This window comes from Asterias rubens, chromosome 22, assembly GCF_902459465.1.
Source record: "Asterias rubens chromosome 22, eAstRub1.3, whole genome shotgun sequence".
NCBI lineage: Eukaryota > Metazoa > Echinodermata > Asteroidea > Forcipulatida > Asteriidae > Asterias > Asterias rubens.
Window position 1 is genome coordinate 5,230,146 of NC_047083.1, and position 7,837 is coordinate 5,237,982.

A 7,837-nucleotide genomic window follows, 5' to 3' on the forward strand; every position below is an offset into this window, starting at 1 on the left:
GTCCAATGAGAGAGGAATAACCTTTAAAAACTACCGGAGAGTCTTCAATTTTGCATAAGTTATTGTGTTAATTAGTTTCCGCCATTAGCTGAAAATGGAAAACCATGAATATTTTTAATACAAAAAGGGCTAGCATGCTCAAAATGGTGTCTATACCCATGTTTTCATGGTCAAGGAGTTCTATGAAGAAAGAAACAACCTTTAAAAGGTGTTGGAAAGCCTTCAAGTTTGCAAAACTATGTTAATTAGTTTCTGCCATTAGTGTAAAACATGCATATCTTTAAAACAAAGAGGGCTAGCATGCTCAAAATGGTGTCTATACCCATGTTTTCATGGTCAAGGAGTTCTATGAAGAAAGAAACAGCCTTTAAAAAGTGTTGGAAAGCCATCAAACTTGCATAACTATGTTAATTAGTTTCTGCCATTAGTGTAAAAACATGCATATCTTTAAAACAAAGAGGGATAGCATGCTCAAAAAGGTGTCTATACCTGTGTTTTCATGGTCAAGGAGTCAAATGAAGAAAAACATAACCTTTCAAAAGTGTCGAACAGCCTTCAAATTTGCATAGTTTTGTTAATGAGTTTCCGTCATTAGCTGAAAGTGGAAAAACATATCTTTGAAACAAAGAGGGCTAGCATGCTCAAAATGGTGTCTATACCCATGTATAGAAGTTCTTGAATCAGGGTTTGTTATAAGACCAGTTTCTTGATCTCACTTAAGAGGAATGCAAGGGCTTTTCACAAGCATGGATGATAATGTACCTCTTAACGCTTTCCATCATGAAAGTATTAGCCGCTTTGATGTCGTGTCACGTGCACCCCCAAAGTGCATGGACAAAAATTAGCCTTGAGCACACAGAAGGGCCGAGCTGCCCATTCCGGATGTTCCACACTGATTTTTATTTTTGTTTCGGCTTTGGCTTTGGTCAAGAAGAATAAGGCTCTGCCTTATATGTATACGCATGGTGACAAGTAGCACTAACAGGTCGGTGTCATCCCAACAAGCACTGTGTCCTTGGAAAAGGGATGCTGCAATGGCTTCTTGGACGTTTGCAGAAGGTCTAGATATCCACAAATGCTTCCTGGAAGGGTTCCATGTTGTTCGTCGCAGTGATCGCTGTTGGGCAGAATTGTCAAAAGTGGCTGATACTTTAATGGTGGAAAGTAACATCAAGGAACATCATCCATGCTGGTGAAAAGGCCCTGCATTTCTCTAAAGCGGAGATCAAAACACTGTTCTTAATAAACTGCGATTTAAGAACTTCAGTGACGAGGCTTTACAGACTGACAGAGCTTGAAATATGTTGAGGCTAGCAATTTGGCACCTACTGAGGTATCTGCCAAGTTCCACAGTATGCGAAGTTAATTCCAAATTAAAGAATAGGGGGGGGAGGTACGATAACTTAAATCCACTGGATTGTGGTTGGGCACACGAGCTACTCAAGAATGTCCCACGGGAAGGGCGCTCATTAACAAAGCCAACAAGTTGGGAGATCTACCCACGATGAGTGGGTTTACTCTTAAAGGCACCTGGAAATAGAATTTTGTTTTCTTCAAACATTAGAGTATATATTCCTGAACAATAAAATAATTTTTTGAGTAATTGTTTTCAACGATTTATAAGTTTAAAAAATTAAATAAAGTTGTGTGGGGGTGACTCCGCCTACCCCTTTTGTGACGTCAATCGAGGAAGACTTTGTCTCGATCGAACATCGAACACACGTACGGGCAAGTACATTTAAGTACATTTCAGGGAAACGTCGATAGTGTCAACCATGGTAATTTGCTCCTAAAGGCAGTGGACACTATTGGTAATTACTCGAAATAATTATCATAATAAAACCTTTCTTGATTACCCGTAATGGGGAGAGGTTGATGGTATAAAACATTGTGAGAAACAGCTCCCTCTGAAGTGACGTAGTTTTCGAGAAAGAAGTAATTTTCCACGAATTTGATTTCGAGACCTCAAATTTAGAATTTGAGGTCTCGAAATCAACCATCTTAACGCACACAACTTCGTGTGACAAGGGTGTTTTTCTTTCATAATTTTCACAGGTTTGTTAATTTATGCATATGTTGAGATACACTAACTGTGAAGGCTAGTCTTTGACAATTACCAATAGTGTCCACTGCCTTTAAAGGGATATTTCATCATTGGTAGTTAGAAGAGTAAATTCAATCACATTCTCTAGTTTTCAAGACACATGCTACAGTTACTCCTTGTAAGTATCCGAGAACAATACCAATCTGGAACTCACTCCACAAGTTAAATCAGCCCTGACGCCTACAACTTTAAGTCCCTCCTTGAAAACATACAAGTTTAAGCACGCAAGCATGAGGGTCTGCACGTTTAGAGCCCAGGTGGCGGCGGTTTGTGAAGGAAAGGCAAGACAAGACAAGACACAAACAAAGTTGATAATTGAAAGAGAGTGTTCTTTCCAACTGTTTAGCTTTCAAGAAACAGATCACAAAGAGATCGTACATCATTAATAATAAATTCATTCCAACCCTCTAGTTTTTAAGAAACATATAAAAGGGATAGTGCATAACTGATTAGTGGAAGAGTAAATTCATTCCAATCCTCTAGTTTTTAAGAAACATATAAAAGGGATAGTGCATAACTGATTATTGGAAGAGTAAATTAACCCCAATCCTCATAGTTGTTGAGACACATACAAAGGGATGGTACAGTATTAATAATAAATTCATTCCAATCCTCTAGTTTTTAAGAAACATATAAAAGGGATAGTGCATAACTGATTAGTGGAAGAGTAAATTTATTCCAATCCTCTAGTTTTTAAGAAACATATAAAAGGGATAGTGCATAACTGATTATTGGAAGAGTAAATTCATTCCAATCCCCGACCTCTAGTTTTCAAGAAACATATCATAAAGGGATGGTACATCATTGGTTATTGGAAGAGTGCATTTATTCAAATATTTTAGTTTCAAGAAACATATCATGAAGGGATGGTAGATCATTGGTTTTTGAAAAAGTAAATTCTTTCCAATCCTTTAGTTTTCAAGAAACATTATCATAAAGGGATGGTATCATTGGTTATTGGAAGAGTGCATTTGTTCTATAAACAAAAAATGCCCATAAAATTGATTTGAATGTTTTACTTCTGTCGTAGTTGGTCATCAAGTTTGTAGATGGGATAATATCAAATTAGGAAAACTTGTTGTTCTGGCAAATTTCAAGTTTACAAGTTTTCTCAAAATTTCATTTCAAAACGCTTCTGATATTCGACTCCAAAACAGCATGAGATTGGCGCCCTCTTGTGGCTGTGGATAAGGCAGTCCCTGTCTGCTTTTGAAAAATAATCACAGTTTATTTACCTCCAAAGAGTTCATCAATCTTTAATCGAGAATAAAAACAATAGTTCAATTAATTGCCCGTTTCAATTGTCAGGTTCGGGGGCACAATGTGGTTTGGGTTTTCTGTCCATATAACTGACTGCACCCCTACAGACATTGCAACAAACAAACAAACAAACATCACCCCCCCCCCCCCCCCCATAACCATTCCCCACGTAGGAAAAAGGAACCGGGAGATACCCAGTCAAGCTCAAGACACTACATACAAGTCAGTACAAGGGTATATGTATTTTTTCCTAACAAAAAACACAATGTCCACAGATTTACATTAAACTTAAATAGTTTGAAGATTATGATAGTAGAAAGCTTCCCTTGAAATGTTACTTACTGAGGTGCTGTAGTTTTTGAGAAATGAGTAAAACAAATAATGTTCGTCTCAGTTTTAACATGTACATAAATTACAATAATTGTATAAACCAGTTACGCTACGGTTTTGTCATACTATTATAACTGATTAATGGGATTTTGCATGTTCAAATAATTTTCGTCTTTTCAAAACGAAAATTATTTTGTGACTTGTTTTACTCATTTCTCAAAAACAACACAACCTCGGTTAGTAATATTTGAAGGGAAGCTTTCCACTATCAATATTTTCAAACCCTGTAAGTTTAATGTAAATCCGTTGACATTTTGAAAAAGTACCCGAATCCTTTAAAAGGTATTAAATTACACTAAATATTGCCCCCTGCCAGTTCCCATTGCTTCTTTTTCTGTGTTCGACACATTCCATTAATGAGAATTTTCTCAAACTAAACTTTTCAGGAAAACACAAACAAAATAATAAGACAAATCGGTTGGATTACAAAACATTTTTTTTTGTAATAATTCATAAAAAAAAATAAAAAAAAAAAAAAAAAATGCCTTCTTGTATAGCTTCATTTGCTTGTTTTCATGCGTGCACACATTATTCAGTTAATGAGATTTTACTCGAAAAAAAAAATCCCTCCCCTTCATGGCCTTGTTAATACGAAAACAATAATCTTACTAAAAATGGCTTCTAAAAAGGATTACTTTACACTAAAAATTGCCCCTGTCTCATTTGATTGTTTTCCTGCGTTCCTGACATTTTTCGGTTGATGAGATTTTTCTCAAACTAATCATTTCAGAGAATTAAATGTGTTCTGTCCGGACGTCATTTTCTAAATCCCCTCTTCTTGCCGACCTTGTTAATACAGTCATCCAACTACACAAACATGGTCTCTAAGTCATTTCCAAATAGTACAGTCAATCTATCAGAAATACTGGCTTGACCTGGCAAAAAATTGCAACAGAATTGATTTCAATTGTCATGGGTTCTATATACACCCAAGTTCAACATATCAAAAGTCCTCTAAATTCCAAGTGTCGGAAAGCCGTCAAATTTGCATAATTATGTTAATTAGTTTCCGCCATTAGCTGAAAATGAAAAACCATGCATATCTTGACAACAAAGAGGGCTAGCATGCTCAACATGGTGTATATACCCATGTTTTCATGGTCAAGAAGTCCAATGAGAGAGGAATAACCTTTAAAAACTACCGGAGAGTCTTCAATTTTGCATAAGTTATTGTGTTAATTAGTTTCCGCCATTAGCTGAAAATGGAAAACCATGAATATTTTTAATACAAAAAGGGCTAGCATGCTCAAAATGGTGTCTATACCCATGTTTTCATGGTCAAGGAGTTCTATGAAGAAAGAAACAACCTTTAAAAGGTGTTGGAAAGCCTTCAAGTTTGCAAAACTATGTTAATTAGTTTCTGCCATTAGTGTAAAACATGCATATCTTTAAAACAAAGAGGGCTAGCATGCTCAAAATGGTGTCTATACCCATGTTTTCATGGTCAAGGAGTTCTATGAAGAAAGAAACAGCCTTTAAAAAGTGTTGGAAAGCCATCAAACTTGCATAACTATGTTAATTAGTTTCTGCCATTAGTGTAAAAACATGCATATCTTTAAAACAAAGAGGGATAGCATGCTCAAAAAGGTGTCTATACCTGTGTTTTCATGGTCAAGGAGTCAAATGAAGAAAAACATAACCTTTCAAAAGTGTCGAACAGCCTTCAAATTTGCATAGTTTTGTTAATGAGTTTCCGTCATTAGCTGAAAGTGGAAAAACATATCTTTGAAACAAAGAGGGCTAGCATGCTCAAAATGGTGTCTATACCCATGTATAGAAGTTCTTGAATCAGGGTTTGTTATAAGACCAGTTTCTTGATCTCACTTAAGAGGAATGCAAGGGCTTTTCACAAGCATGGATGATAATGTACCTCTTAACGCTTTCCATCATGAAAGTATTAGCCGCTTTGATGTCGTGTCACGTGCACCCCCAAAGTGCATGGACAAAATTAGCCTTGAGCACACAGAAGGGCCGAGCTGCCCATTCCGGATGTTCCACACTGATTTTTATTTTTGTTTCGGCTTTGGCTTTGGTCAAGAAGAATAAGGCTCTGCCTTATATGTATACGCATGGTGACAAGTAGCACTAACAGGTCGGTGTCATCCCAACAAGCACTGTGTCCTTGGAAAAGGGATGCTGCAATGGCTTCTTGGACGTTTGCAGAAGGTCTAGATATCCACAAATGCTTCCTGGAAGGGTTCCATGTTGTTCGTCGCAGTGATCGCTGTTGGGCAGAATTGTCAAAAGTGGCTGATACTTTAATGGTGGAAAGTAACATCAAGGAACATCATCCATGCTGGTGAAAAGGCCCTGCATTTCTCTAAAGCGGAGATCAAAACACTGTTCTTAATAAACTGCGATTTAAGAACTTCAGTGACGAGGCTTTACAGACTGACAGAGCTTGAAATATGTTGAGGCTAGCAATTTGGCACCTACTGAGGTATCTGCCAAGTTCCACAGTATGCGAAGTTAATTCCAAATTAAAGAATAGGGGGGGGAGGTACGATAACTTAAATCCACTGGATTGTGGTTGGGCACACGAGCTACTCAAGAATGTCCCACGGGAAGGGCGCTCATTAACAAAGCCAACAAGTTGGGAGATCTACCCACGATGAGTGGGTTTACTCTTAAAGGCACCTGGAAATAGAATTTTGTTTTCTTTAAACATTAGAGTATATATTCCTGAACAATAAAATAATTTTTTGAGTAATTGTTTTTAACGATTTATAAGTTTAAAAAATTAAATAAAGTTGTGTGGGGGTGACTCCGCCTACCCCTTTTGTGACGTCAATCGAGGAAGACTTTGTCTCGATCGAACATCGAACACACGTACGGGCAAGTACACTCAAGTCCTAGTCGTTAGTTTGTACGTTTTGAAAAAGTTTTTTTCTTGCATTTTTCCGGCAATGTCGACCAGGTGTATTTGCTGCTGGATGCAGCAAAACAACTAAAGATGGTGTCAGTTTGCCAAGTTGTCCGGTCCGACGTCTTTTCCAGCGCTGTGCAGCAAACACTTCATTCGAGCCGTCGTGCTTCGAGAATCCGGAATACACTACACATTTTGACATTTTCTTAAACATGACGCCACCCCAATAATTTGTCCAGCTAGTGGGCAAGTCAAAGAAGGTACCTGAAAGACGTAACGAACCTTACGGAGCATTTGCCTCACGTGAAAAAAACAGGTATTGTTTCAACTTTGAGGGCATGTTTTTAGCTTGCGCCAAGCGTAACTATGTTGCTTTGGCACTGCATGCGATTCATCGCGCCTCGATTGACGTCACGAACAGCGCCCTCTCGGGTCGGGCCTTTTTTCAAATTTGTAAATAACATGGAAACTACTTTTTTTAAACCTTAGTTAATTGTTTATTCATATTCCACTCATCAAAACACATATTTAATAGTGACAAAAGCTTTATTTTGACAAAATACCAGTTCCAGGTGACTTTAAAGGAACACGTTGCCTTGGATCGGACGAGTTGGTCTATAAAAAAAGCGTTTGAAACCGTTTGTTATGAAATGTATATGGCTAGAAAGATGTTTTAAAAGTAAACTATAATGATCCACACAAGTATCTCTCAAAATTGCACGGTTTTATTTTTACGTCGCGAACTATCACGGTCGGCCATTGATGGGAGTCAAAATTCGGACTTTTAAAGGCTTCCGCGAGTCATAGTTATTTTAGTAAAAATTTTCAAATTACAGGCATGCGCCATTGCCTTTTTATCCTTGCTGTTTTGTTTTGTTAAGCATCTGAAAGCACACAACTTCATGGGACAAGGTTTTTTCATTCTTTCATTGTTATCTCGCAACTTCGACGACCGGTTGAGCTCAAATTTTCAGAGGTTTGTTATATTTAAATAATGCATTTGTTGAGATACAGCACTTGTAGCCTTTGACAATTACCAAACGTGTCCCTATTAAGTCCCACACCGTGTCTGTACTTTACCTATTTCTATGTATATTGTTGTCCCACATCCTGAATCAAATAACTGCTGCAAGCTGAAACCAGATTACAACTGCCACAAACTGGGAAATCATTTTGAAACTTGGTGAGTTTCTTTCCTCGAATGTATGGAAAACATG